Source organism: Piliocolobus tephrosceles, chromosome 1, assembly GCF_002776525.5.
Source record: "Piliocolobus tephrosceles isolate RC106 chromosome 1, ASM277652v3, whole genome shotgun sequence".
Classification (NCBI taxonomy): domain Eukaryota; kingdom Metazoa; phylum Chordata; class Mammalia; order Primates; family Cercopithecidae; genus Piliocolobus; species Piliocolobus tephrosceles.
The window spans coordinates 158,864,756-158,877,797 of NC_045434.1; the positions used below are offsets into that span (position 1 = coordinate 158,864,756).

General features: G+C 37.3%; 1 non-coding gene across 1 annotated transcript; it reads left to right on the top strand.

Annotated features, from left to right (window-relative positions):
• The first annotated feature begins 2,324 nt into the window (after window positions 1-2,324).
• LOC111541615 lies at window positions 2,325-2,384 on the top strand. Its single transcript, XR_002731321.1, has one exon. It is a non-coding gene; the product is annotated as a U7 small nuclear RNA (small nuclear RNA).
• Window positions 2,385-13,042: the final 10,658 nt, after the last annotated feature.

Genomic DNA, 13,042 nt, shown 5'->3' on the forward strand with positions numbered 1-13,042 from the left:
TGAGGAATTTGAGACCAGCCTGGCCAACACGGTGAAAACCCATCTCTACTGAAAGAATATAAAATTTAGCTGGGCATGGTGGTACATGCCTGTAGTGCCAGATACTCAGGAGGCTAAGGCAAGAGAATCTCTTGAACCCAGAAGGCGGAGGTTGCAGTGAGCCAAGATTATGCCACTGCACTCCATTCTGGGTGACAGAGTGAGATCCTGTCTCTAATAACAATAATAATAATAATAATAATAATAAAATAAATTGTATAATTCTTTGTTTTTTAGTATGTTCACAGATATGTGCAACCATTACCATAGTCAATTTGAGAACACTTTTATTGCTTCAAGAAGAAATTGTATTTTTTAGCTATTAGTTCCTTTCCCCACTGTCTTCCTCCAGTCCAACCTGTAAGCAACTACTAAACTACCTTTTTTTAAAAATTTTTTTTGAGATGGAGTCTTACTCTGTCACCAGGCTGGAATGCAGTGGTACAATCTCAGCTCACTGAAACCTCTGCCTCCTGAGTTCAAGTGATTCTCCTACTTCAGCTTCCCAAGTAGCTGGGACTACAGGCATGCGCCACCACACCCAGCTAGTTTTTGTATTTTTAGTAGAGACAAGGTTTCGCTGTGTTGGCCAGGATGGTCTCAATCTCTTGACCTCATGATCCTCCTGCCTTGGCTTCCCAAATTGCTGGGATTACAGGCGTGAGCCATTACAGTCAGCCAACTATTTTTTATCCATATAAATTTCCTTATTCTACGCTTTTATATGACTAGAATCATAAAGTACATAGTTTTTTTTTTTTTTAATGACGGGTGTCTTTCACTTAGCATAGTATTTTCACGATTTATCCATATTGTCCTATCGGTGTTTCATTCCTTTCTACAGGCAAATAATATTATATTGTATGGATATACTATATTTGTTTATTCATTTACTGGTGGAAGTTTACATTGTTTCTACCTTTTGGCTATAATGAATATTCACCTTTGTTTTCGAAAGATATTTTTACTGGGTGTAGAATTGTAGTTTGACAGGTTTTTATTATTTTCAGTACTTTGTACATTTTTCGGATTTCTCACTTGTGCTTGTCCTGATGAGAAACCTGCTGTAATTTTTATTTTTGTCCTCTGTAAGTAATGTGTCTTTTTTGTCTGGCTGCCTTTAAGATTTTCTCTTTATCACTGGTTTTGAGCAATTTGATTATAATGTGCCTTGGTATCGTTTGCTTTTTTTTTTTTTCCGAGATGGAGTCTCACTCTGTCACCCAGGTTAGAGTGCAATGGCGTGATCTCGGCTTACTGCAACCTTCACCTCCTGGGTTCGAGTAATTCTCCTGCCTCAGCCTCCTGATCCTAAGTAGCTGGGATTACTGGCGCCCACCACCATGCCTAGCAAATTTTTTTTTTTTTTTTTTAGTAGAGACGGGGTTTCACCATGTTGTCAGGCTGGTCTCGAACTCCTGACCTCATGATCTGCCTGCCTCGGCCTCCCAAAGTGCTGGGATTATAGGCGTGAGCCACTGCGCCTGGCCGGTATCGTTTGCTTTTATGTTCTTAGAGTTTATTGAAATTCTTGGATCTGTGGGTTTATAGTTTTCAACAAGTTTGGAAAACTTTTAGTCATATTTCTTCAAATATTTTTTTCTGTCTCACATGTTGTTTTTGGTAATTCCAGTTATAGATATACTAGACCACTTGAAGTTGTTTTGCAGGATACTGATATTCCTTCCTTTCGTCCCTCCCTCTCTCCCTTGCTTCTCTCTTTCCTGTCTTTCATTAACTCTTGTTTTATTTATTTTTATTTTTGCATATTTTTCTCTTTGTGTTTATGTTTGGATAGTTTCTAGTGATATGTTTTCAAGGTCACCATTTTGTTTTTTGTTTTGTTTTTGCAATGTCTAACCTTCCATTAATCTCATCCAGTACATTTTTTATATCAGACATTGATGTTTTTTGTTTGTTTGTTTGTTTGTTTTTTCTGAGACAGAGTCTTGCTCTATCGCCCAGGCTGGAGTGCAGTGGCACCTGTGATCTCAGTTCACTGCAACCTCCGCCTCCTGGGTTCAAGCAATTCTCCTGACTCAGCCTACTGAGTAGCTAGGATTACAGCTATGTGCCACCATGCCTGGTTAATTTTTGTATTTTTAATAGAGATGGGGTTTCGCCATGTTGACCAGGCTGGTCTTGAACTCCTGACCTCGTGATCCGCCCGCCTCAGCCTCCCAATGTGCTGGGATTACAGGTGTGAGCCGCCGTGACCGGCACCCCCCTCCCCCAAAAAAATCAAATTTTAAAGTGACATGAAAATAATTTGAAACTCATTTTATTAGTACTACAGCTCTTAGAATTTGTCTAGCAGGCTTTCTGGTTTTTGCCAGAGAGCCCCCTCTCCCCTCAACACAAATTAATTTTGTTAAGAAAAAAATATCAGCCAGGCGCTGTGGCTTACGCCTGTAATCCCAGCACTTTGGGAGCCCGGGGCAGGCGGATCATGAGGTCAGGGGATTGAGACCATCCTAGCCAACGTGGTGAAACCCAGTCTCTACTAAAAATGCAAAAAAAATTAGCTGGGTGTGGTGGCGTGTGCCTGTAATCCCAGCTACTCGGGAGGTTGAGGCAGGAGAATGGCTTGAACCCGTGAGTAGGAGGTTGCAATGAGCCGAGATTACACCGTGGCACTCCAGCCTGTGTGACACAGTGAGACTACCTCTCAAAAAAGAAAGAAAGAAAGAAATCTCAGTCTGGTTTCTAAAATATTTATTTACTTCCAGATATGAATTTAGAAAAAAACAATCTATTATTAACAGGCTATGTGGTTTATTTCCACTGAATAATATAATTAATTTAAACAAAGCATATCTGATTAAAATGCTGTGTGGAAGTAATCTCTTCATGTTCTTAAAAGGGAAGAATGATGAAGGAAAAAAATAATAGATAGTTTTCCATCTGAGTCTTTATGTGATGTCAAATTGGATACTATTCTATTTCCTCTCTATAATAGATATTGTATTTGTGATTCTGTCTATGTGTGTGTAGTCCTACTTTTGTTAATGTGTCTTCATATCTGGGTGAAATGAAAGCTGACCTAGAACTGTGGTCATTCCTGTGTCAAAGTTGCAACAACTGTGGTCACTGAACAATTACTATGGCAATGTGACTGGTCCTACAGGGATAGTTGTGTTAGAGCAAGATCTAAAACAATCTGTAAAAGGCGAATGAGCTGCAGTTTCAAACTGTAATAGTTTGGGCTTGTGTCAGTATTTAACTAAAAGAAACAAATATGCAGCCAACTTATTCTTGGAAGGATAAAAGTCCTAGAAAACATTGAAATGCTTCTTTACTCAGTTGCTTTTTCTTGACAACTTTATTTTAATACTGAAATATTGACAGAGCTCTAAGAAATGACATAGGTGACTATGTGGTTTCTATGCCAAATAAAGTGAGTGTTTTTTTTTTTTTTTTTTTTTTTAGAACCATCAAATTCCTTTGAACTGGCATAAAAATAAAGATGTTATTTCTTTCTTAACATGAGATCCTAAAATATTTATGAGGTGCTTAATTGAGACAGATTATTAATATACAAAAGGAAATAAGAAAGTGACAAAATATTTAACAGCAGCACATGTGTTTTTATTCTTTTTTTTTCAAAGGGTTATAGATTTGTACTGATCTAGCTACCTTTTCTAGCCTTCCTCGTATACGTTTTTTAGGTCATGAAATTTTTAGCTAGCGTTAGTGCGTCGCTGCAAGAAAATGAATATCCTGGTTTTCCTTTTCCAAACTGATATTTGTTTCTTTATCTGATTCTTTCATTCATTCAACATATGCTGAACTTCTGTTCTGTACAGGCACTGTGGTAGATGGTCAGGATACCTTATTGACGAAGACAATCAGGGCTCTCTTGATGAGTCTCTAGTGCTGGATAATTTTTCCCCTTCTCTTTCATTCTTACGCTTCTCTGCCACTTTCTTTCTTTAACCTTTCTCTTCTTTACCTTTATTTCTTTCCCTCATTTCTGTATTTCTCTTGCTTTCTCTCTTTGTAAGAAAATTGTTAAGGGACTACCCTGTCTTCTTCAAGCTCATCTAGACCCAATAGATGAAACTTCTTTCTATGCACTTCACTGTTTTCCCATGGGAATTCGGGGACATTCATAACTTTTGGCTTGACTTAGCTGTGTCTGTACCTCCTCTGAGGGAAACTGGTTGCCAGCTGATGAGAGTATCATTTCTTCTACTGCCATGGAGTCACACTCCTCTGCCTTTCATCATGCTGCCAAACTCTGTGAAGAGTGAATCCTTTGGGAAAAGACATCTTCCTGTCTATGTCTATGAGCAATCATTTTTTGGTTGAAACCATTTTTTAAACATTGGTTTTATATTCATGTACATAAATGTATTTCCAATTTGGTTTTATTGATCACATTACCGGCTGAGTATTTTCTTTTCTGTTGAGCTTCCCACAATGAATAGTGCAGAGTATTTTTCCAGCACTATGTGGTGAGATAGGTAAAGGTTAGGGAGGAAAGCCTAATAGAAATTCAGAAATGGCCAATGTCCTATTGTTTTCTGATGCAGTGTGGTAAAAAAAAGAAAAGAAAATCGGTGTAGAGTCACAACTATAAGTAGATAAGGATAAGAAATCTGGGTTCACCTGAAAGCACAGATTAATCAGAATTGTCAAATTTATGTTAGCCCTGGAAGAGTTATTTTGATCTAACCTTGGGTCTTTAAAGTTGAGGATCAGAGATGTCAAGTTACTTGCCAGATATCACACAGCAAATTAATGACAGAGCTGGGGCTAGAACCCAGGTCTCAGTTGCCAGTTTCCTTTTTCACCAAGCAGGATACAGAAGGTAGGGTATAGGAGTAATTATCTTTTGATGGAGATTGATTTGTTAGAACCTCAGAGATTCAGACTTTTATACTCTTCACTTTGAAATTAAAGAATCTAGTTTCATATGATCCTTGTGCAACCAGCTAAGATGTTGAAAAGAACTGGTATGATAAAATTAACTGCTACCTACTGAATGTATGGTCTGCATTGTTAGTATATCCATAGGTGTGAGTTTATTTTATGTCTTGGTTATTGATGTTAGTTATTGCTCAGGGGGAAAATGTTTTTCCCCTAACCCCAAGTGCTGCAGTTATAGGTAAAGTTTGGGAAGGTGAATTTGTTTTTGGTGAATTCAGGGGATAAGTAATACATTGAAGAGTTCTGGATATAAAAACCACAGGACAGAGGAGTTTAAACTTGAAAAAAAAAAAACTTGAATAAGGAGTCAGAATCTTAAGTTTATCTACTTATCTAATTAACTTTTTTTTTTTTTGAGACGGAGTCTTGCTCTGTCGCCCAGGCTGGAGTGCAGTGGCGCAATCTCAGCTCACTGCAAGCTCCGCCTCCCGGGTTCACGCCGTTCTCCTGCCTCAGCCTCCTGAGTAGCTGGGACTATAGGCACCCGCCACCACGCCCGGCTAATTTTTTCTATTTTTAGTAGAGACGGGGTTTCACTGTGTTAACCAGGATGGTCTCGATCTCCTGACCTCGTGATCCGCCCGCCTCGGCCTCCCAAAGTGCTGGGATTACAGGCGTGAGCCACTGCGCCCGGCTAATTAACGTATTATTTGAGGTGGCTTAGTACAGAGTTTAATCTCTCTTCTTGGGAAATCATTTGATCTCTGGCCTTCCACCCCATGAAAGGCCAAAAACATTATTACTTCTCTGCTCCGTTAGTGTGGATATTTATTTTTATTGGTGTGGCAGCCAGTCCTCAAAATGTTCCCCAATGATTCCTTGCCTGCTAGTAGTACTTATGGCTTGTAGAGTCTTTTCCCACATTATAGTGGGGTTTTTCTGCGTGACTAATAGAATATGGCAAAATAGTGGTATGTCACTTCTGAGGCTAGCTCGTGGAACACATTGTGGCTTCGGCCTTGTACTTTCTCAGATCCTTTACTCTGGGGAGAGCAGGCTGCCAGGTTATGTGGGTACTGAGACAGCTCTCCACATAGCAAGGAACTGAGGCCTTCTACCAATGGCCAATGAGAATTTGTAGCCTTCCGTCAATAGCCATGTAAGTGAACCATCTTGGAAATAGATCTGCCAACCCTGGTCAAACCTTCAAGTGACTGTAGCACCTGAGGTTGCTTGAATGTAACCTCATGAGAGACCCTGAGCCAGAAGCATCACCTTAGCCACTCTCAGATGCTTGACCCCAGAAACTGTATAAGATAATAAATGCTTGTTGTTTTAAGCTGTTACATTTTGCGGATAATTTGTTATGCAGCAATAGATAACTAATATAGTTGAGAAGATAAAAGCTAGATATCCTTAATTAATTAATTGATTTTATGAGATGGGGTTTTGCCATGTTGTCCACGCTGGTGTTGAACTCCTGGGCTCAAGCAATCTTCCCACCTCAGCCTCCCGATAGCTGAGATTACAGATGCACACCACTGTGCTTGGCTCTCTAGCTTTTTTTTTTTTTTTTTTTTTTTGAGATGGAGTCTTGCTCTGTCACCCAGGCTGGAGTGCAATGGTGTGATCTCAGCTCACTGCAGCCTCTTCCTCCTGGGTTCAAGTGATTCTCTTGCCTCAGCCTCCCAACTAGCTGCGATTACAGGCGCCCACCACCACACCTGGCTAATTTTGGTATTTTTGGTAGAAATGGGGTTTCACCATGTTGACTAGGCTGGTCTCGAACTCCTGATCTCATGATCCACCCGCCTCAGCCTCCCAAAGTGCTGGGATTACAGACGTGAACCACTATGCCCAGCCTCTAGCATTCTTAATTTAAAATAAATAATAATAATAAATGGAGATTTTTAATTGTGAGATTTGACCCTTATAAGCAATCACACTATATTTATTTGATCTGTATTCAGTATTTTCATTTGATTAAAAAGAAAACTGAAGAACAGGAAAGTTAAGTGATTTGTTTTTTGGAGGAGCTGGTAGTTGCTGAGAATTGAAATATACTTCTATTCTTTTTCCAATTCTCTTTAAAGTATGGCTCTATTCAAACAGATAAAAGTAAAGATGAAATCCAAAATGACACCAGCAAATTTAAAAGAGAGTTATGGTTTGTGCAAACTTTTGTTTAAGGATAAGTTTTCTGAGAGCTACTGTTTTAGTATTAAATCATTTCAAGTGGTCTGAGTCATTTTATCTTTACACACAGGTCAGTTATGCCACTTTCAGTTAATAAATGTGGAGGGGGTTCAAGGGATCATTTAACATAGTCCTAGTAGATATGAACATTTTGATCTGTTCAATAGACACTTGTAAAGAGCACCACCACTGGCCAGGGGATACAAAAATAAATAAGATAATAACATCTGTGCTAAAATGTTTATAGGTTAGTGGTAGGGCCGATAATTTCAATGATGATATAGGTATTTATAGGGTTCAGGTAGAGTGTAGAGGAGGTACATCTAACCCAGAGAGAGAGCTCGGGGAGGACAAATTACTTTCTCAAAGACACACAGCTGTGTGTGGCATCTTGAATCTGTCTTGGTTGTTTTCTAGAGACCTGGGAGTTGTAGTAACAGGATTGTATGTTGCCTGCCTATTCCCTTTCACGTACTGGTAAGGTACTGTCTATGTTTCTTTATAGAGACTCCATTCTGTGACCTCACTATTCACTGAGACATTATTCAAAATATTTTTTCTCTTTTATTTATAAAGATGGGGTCTCCTTATGTTCCCAGGTTGGTCTTGAAGTACTGGGCTCAAGCAATTCTCCCACCTTGGCCTCCCAAAGTGCTGGGATGAGAAAGGTGTGAGCCACTGTGCCTGGCTCAAACTTTTTTTTTTTTTTTTAATGACTTTCTCTGTCAGCCAGGATAAGTAGAATGGGACAGAAAGACTAATAAACAGAAACATTAAAATACAAAACAAAACCCAGGAAGTATAGAAGTGTTGGAAACAAGTCAGGAGGCTGAAATACATAAGGCCAACTGCAAGAATAAAACATTTGGGGTGTGGAACTCTTAAAAAAATGTATTAAACAATTCTTCTTAATGCTTCATCACTTATTTCTAGCTACTAGTCAATAAGAAATTTGTGGCAATGTGCTGGTTTGGCTTCAAGGAAAGATTATACCCATGGATCAATTTGGTAGAGTCTAGAACTTAATTCTATCAGTTTGAACAAGCAAGTTTCAGACATTATACAGCCAAGGAACTTCCAACAGTCTTCCATGAATGAGGCAATCTGAATGAAGAGGCCTTTTATAACTTCATTTTGAACTCTGCCCACAAATCAAAGGTCAGCGGGCCCTTCGATTCAAAGAGGCTGCAAAATGCCTGGAGGTGCTGCTGTGCCAGTGGTTGCTCCTGTGTGACAGGCAGAGGGAAAAAAGAAACAAGGAAGAGGAGACAAAAGGCAAAAAGAGGGAACTGGAAAAAGAAAAGAGGGAGAGAAGGAAAGGAGAAGAAAAAGGAAGAACTAGTAACTATTGTTTGTTGAGCACCGCCAGCCACCACGCTAAGTATTTTGTAAACTCGATCTCAGTCCTCACAGCAGCCCTATGAGGTAGTACTGGCAGTACTTTTGTTTCACTGATTAGGATATTGAAGCTAAAAGAAGATAATTTGTCAAAAGTCATACAGCTAATAAGTAGCAAAACTGGACTTTGAACCCAGGTCTGTCTGCCTTCAAAATCTAACACTCCTCGCTGCAATGCCACAAAGGAAACATGTTCACCTATTAGGGTCTGAGCGATAACTACCACTGACGATGACTGACTGGGCTCTTCTGTGGCTGGCCCTTGGATTTTTTTTAAGTTTGTAGACAAGTCTTTAACAGGATAAAGATCCCTTAATTGGATTTGCCTGTTATCCAATATTGCACACCACATCACATGCTGTGCTTCAGTTCCCTACATGAATCAGTTAAAACCTTCCCATTTAGTCTAATGAACCCTAATTTCAGACAAAGGTAACTGTCACCTTTTGTTTCATCCTGTGCTTTTATTTTTCAAATGCCAGAGCTGACCTCTGAACTCAATCTGCACTTGCCTATTGATGCATAAATATCTATAATATCACAGTAAATTAAATTCTATTTTAAAGGGTTTCTATTTAACAATCTGTCAGAACTTTCACAGCATTTGATTTCTGGTCGCCTCTGTCCAGTGACAGGTTTATCTCAATATGGCTTGATTAATGAAACCTTTTATTTGGTGTAAGCACACCTATTATTACCATAGTCTCTTAATGCTTGCTTAGGCAACATTGAGGTCTGGCAGCAGGGACTCTCAAAACTTCTAGCTTCTTTAGCTCCACCAGAACATCGGGTGCAATTAACAGGCCGGGAGACTGATCCCTGCCTAGTGGGGAGCGTGGTGATGTTAGTGTCAGTTAAATGATACAGCACTCTGTCTCAGAGGCTTGGCCAAACTCTCTTTTAACCTCTAGGGTTTAAAAAATGTTTCCGACTTAGTGCCAACAAATCCGCCTTTCTCTCCATTGCTACCTTGTCCTTGTATGTCAGTCATTGAGGGGCATAGTGGACGTCTCCCTCGGGAGCCTAGAAATTGCAGTGTGCACTGTGTAGCTGAGAAGTGGGATACAGTCTAAAATAAAATAACATATTGAGAAAAAGGGTCTTAATGAAGCCAAGGGGCCAGGCACTAATAGCTCTTAAGAAATAGAAAGGACTTTATGATTGATATTCCACATGCAACCTTTTCAGAAAAGAAGAGTGCAGTTGAATTATGTTTTCTTCCTGACGAGTATTTACCTCGGAGAGAAGCTGCCGTTACTACTGGACTATCTCCTTCATGTCCCACATGCTTCCAAAATCCCGGGGAAAGAAATACCTTGGTTTGCACATACACTCAAAATGTTGTCACTCTGTTTTACATTGCTATTAAATATTTAATAACATTAAAAGTGAGACATTGAAAATAAAATCTGAAACTTATTTGTGCTGGAGACATTGTCTTCTCTACAGTTTTCCTGTCTAGTGTTTTCTGTACTGGTAGAAGATTTGCTTCTGCCATATATTACACTGTTTCTTATTTGTACCCCTGTCCCCTGCTGATACTTAAAACAGCTCATACTTTTTTTTAAACGTTCTTTTTTTAGTTTGTGGTCATTATGGCTTTAAGTGTAGTAAATTCCACCTGGAGAATTTAACAGTTTGGCTGTTATTTTTCAATGTTCTGAGGTAGGAAAGAGAATACAGTAATATTAATAGGTATGATTCAAGTTTCTAATAAATAGTAAAAAAAATCAGATAAATGAAACAAATGAGTCTGTTATTTAAAAAGAAAGTTATGATAGTTAACATTCTGTTAAGACTCGAATATTTAAAGGGAAACTAACCCCTAAAAACATTAGAAAAATGTATTTTGTTTAGTTGCTGTCCTAGATTGATTATTAATTTGATTACTTGAGTTTGCAGTTTGGTACTGAATATATATGCTTACATAGACCTTAAAGCACAGTTTTTCTTCTGGATTTTTAGTAGTGAAGAGGAAAATATCACAGGAAGTATTTCTTGTTAAGGGGTGACATCAGAATTTTATTATCAGTTTAGTGTTAATAGAATTCCTTGTAATCATACCAGAAAAATAAAGTATAGTTTAACTGTACTTTCAAAATTAGATATATGGTTTAAGAATATTCAATAAAGTAAAAAAGTAGAGAAACTAGTTTAATTTAAAATGATGCTGAAAGTTAATAAAATAATTTTCAGTAACATAATTAACTAGTATTTGGATCTTGTGTTCTATTTGAAAAATATGTATATATGACATTTTTCTTCATTAAAAATATTCTTTTGCAAGAAAATACAGAAAACTCTTAATGAGATTCTGAGTGGAGAATTATGATTCTCCAACATGTTTCTCAGGTTTTAGTTTATTTCACATCATGCTTTTTAACCTTCGACAACAAATATTGTTGTACCATGAAGACAGCAAATCTAAACAATTACATATGTAGTCCAAAGGCATACACAAGAAAATCAATATTTGACATCTTTGCAACTCCCTCTTTGCAGTAGCGTTCAATAGCTCTTATTCATTATACACTTATATCTCTTTCAGATTCGCCTTTGTCACTAGAAACCCATTTTTTTTTTTCTCCTTTGACTTCCACATAACTTCTTTGCCCTGTACTTTTACAGATGCCTTCTGGCTATAAATACTAATGAAATCTCTTTGCTTAATTCAATTTTGCTGGTACACTTACAGTTATGACCTAACTTTCCCACGAGAGAGACTGATTGAACATTCCACTACCTTATGGATGGGAGCAAACATTCTTACAGAACTGGACTGACAATTTCCATAATTATAGAATTCACAGCCTAATGACCTTAAAAAACAATAAAAAGATCTCTTGTTAATTCCATCTCTGTTACTGACATTCAAGATATTTCATTTTTCACGGGACAACAAATTTACTTTTTTATTTTCCAAAGAGCAGTCTATCCTTTCCCCCCAGATTAAATTTTCTAATATTGAAGTATCCCATTGAATATTTAGCATTTCTTTGTCTTTTAAAAGTTAGAATATTTATGATCCTTAGAATGAGTTTGACTGATTTATAGCAATCAATTATAAGAGTGCGTTTTCAAATAGCCCTTTTAAAAATGAAGAATAGAATAATTAAAAAGATCACAAGTCCTCCCTTGCATATAATTATTTCATTATTTCATTACAGTGCAGAATTATTTTTGCTGACTGTGAGCAATTTTAATTGAGCAAGATCTGTGTTAATATCCAATAGCAAGCAGTTCTTCCTAAGAAATAAGATCATTAATTGCCTAAATTTTATTCAGTACAATGAGTCTTATGAGTCACATTGCAATATAAACCTAATCACTAGGTAGAGTGGGTACAATACCTTTTCTGTAGTGTAGATATCCTAAAAGCATAACCTGCCTGCTAATTTATTCCTTCAACAGGTTTATTGCCTTATTAAGCATTTGTTTTGTAGAATATTCTTAATCTATCTAGATTATCACAGAAAAACTGTGATAATGAAACATTAAAATTCAGACTTGAAATCTACTAAAGCCAGCCTGAATAATCAAAGCTAAAACACAGCATCTTTGATTCTTTCTAAATACAAAATGCTCAGCACCTTGGAGTTTATTCTGGAAGCTTTTGGCTTACAAATAAAGACTTTGTGAGGTATGGAAATCTTCAGTATAGCAAGATAGCCTGTTATTAAGTGAAGCTAAATTAAATGTTAATAATAGTCATTTTCTTGGAAAAATATAATATTCATCATAAATGTTATAGTAATCTTGGCATATCTAAATATTTTATATATATCTAAGATATTTTCTTCCCATAAATATTTTACATGTATTTATTGCTATGGGAAGAATGTATAAATTGTGATAAAATTCATCAGAACTACTATCTTAATGACCTAGACTGTTTTGATAAAATGTGAGTGAACATATTAAAAAACTTATTTGTCATTATATATATATGTGTATCATTATATATAAATATATATATTTTAGTATTGAATATGACGCTGTTGGTGGTTTGACTTAGACCTTAAGTGAGAAGTACAATATTCTTAGTTTAACTTCTTGTTTGTTTGCTTTTGTGTGTAGTTTTTTTTTTTTTTTTTTTTTTTTTTTTGACACAGGGTCTCACTCTGCTGCCCAGATAGGAGTGCAGTGGTGTGATCATAGCTCATTGCAACCTGGAACTCCTGGGTTTGGGTGATCCTCCCATCTCAGCCTCCTAAGTAACTAAGACTGCAAGTAGGTGCCACCATGCCTGGCTAATTTTTAAAAAATACAGACAGGGTCTTGCTATGTTGTCCAGGCCGCTTAGTTTAACTTTTGAAAGAGGAAATGAAATACATGAAAAACTCACTGATATTAATTGGTAAATTTGTGTATTCATTTAGCAAATATTTACTCAGCACCTCTATGTGTTAGGTATAAGCCTAATGTGCTAAAACTACTTTTCCACACCCTTTCAAGAGAAACATTAGTATTTTTGCCTTCTTTGCTTGGATTCACGTATGCTCATTTGCTGCTAAAAGGAGAAATTGGCCAGGCACAG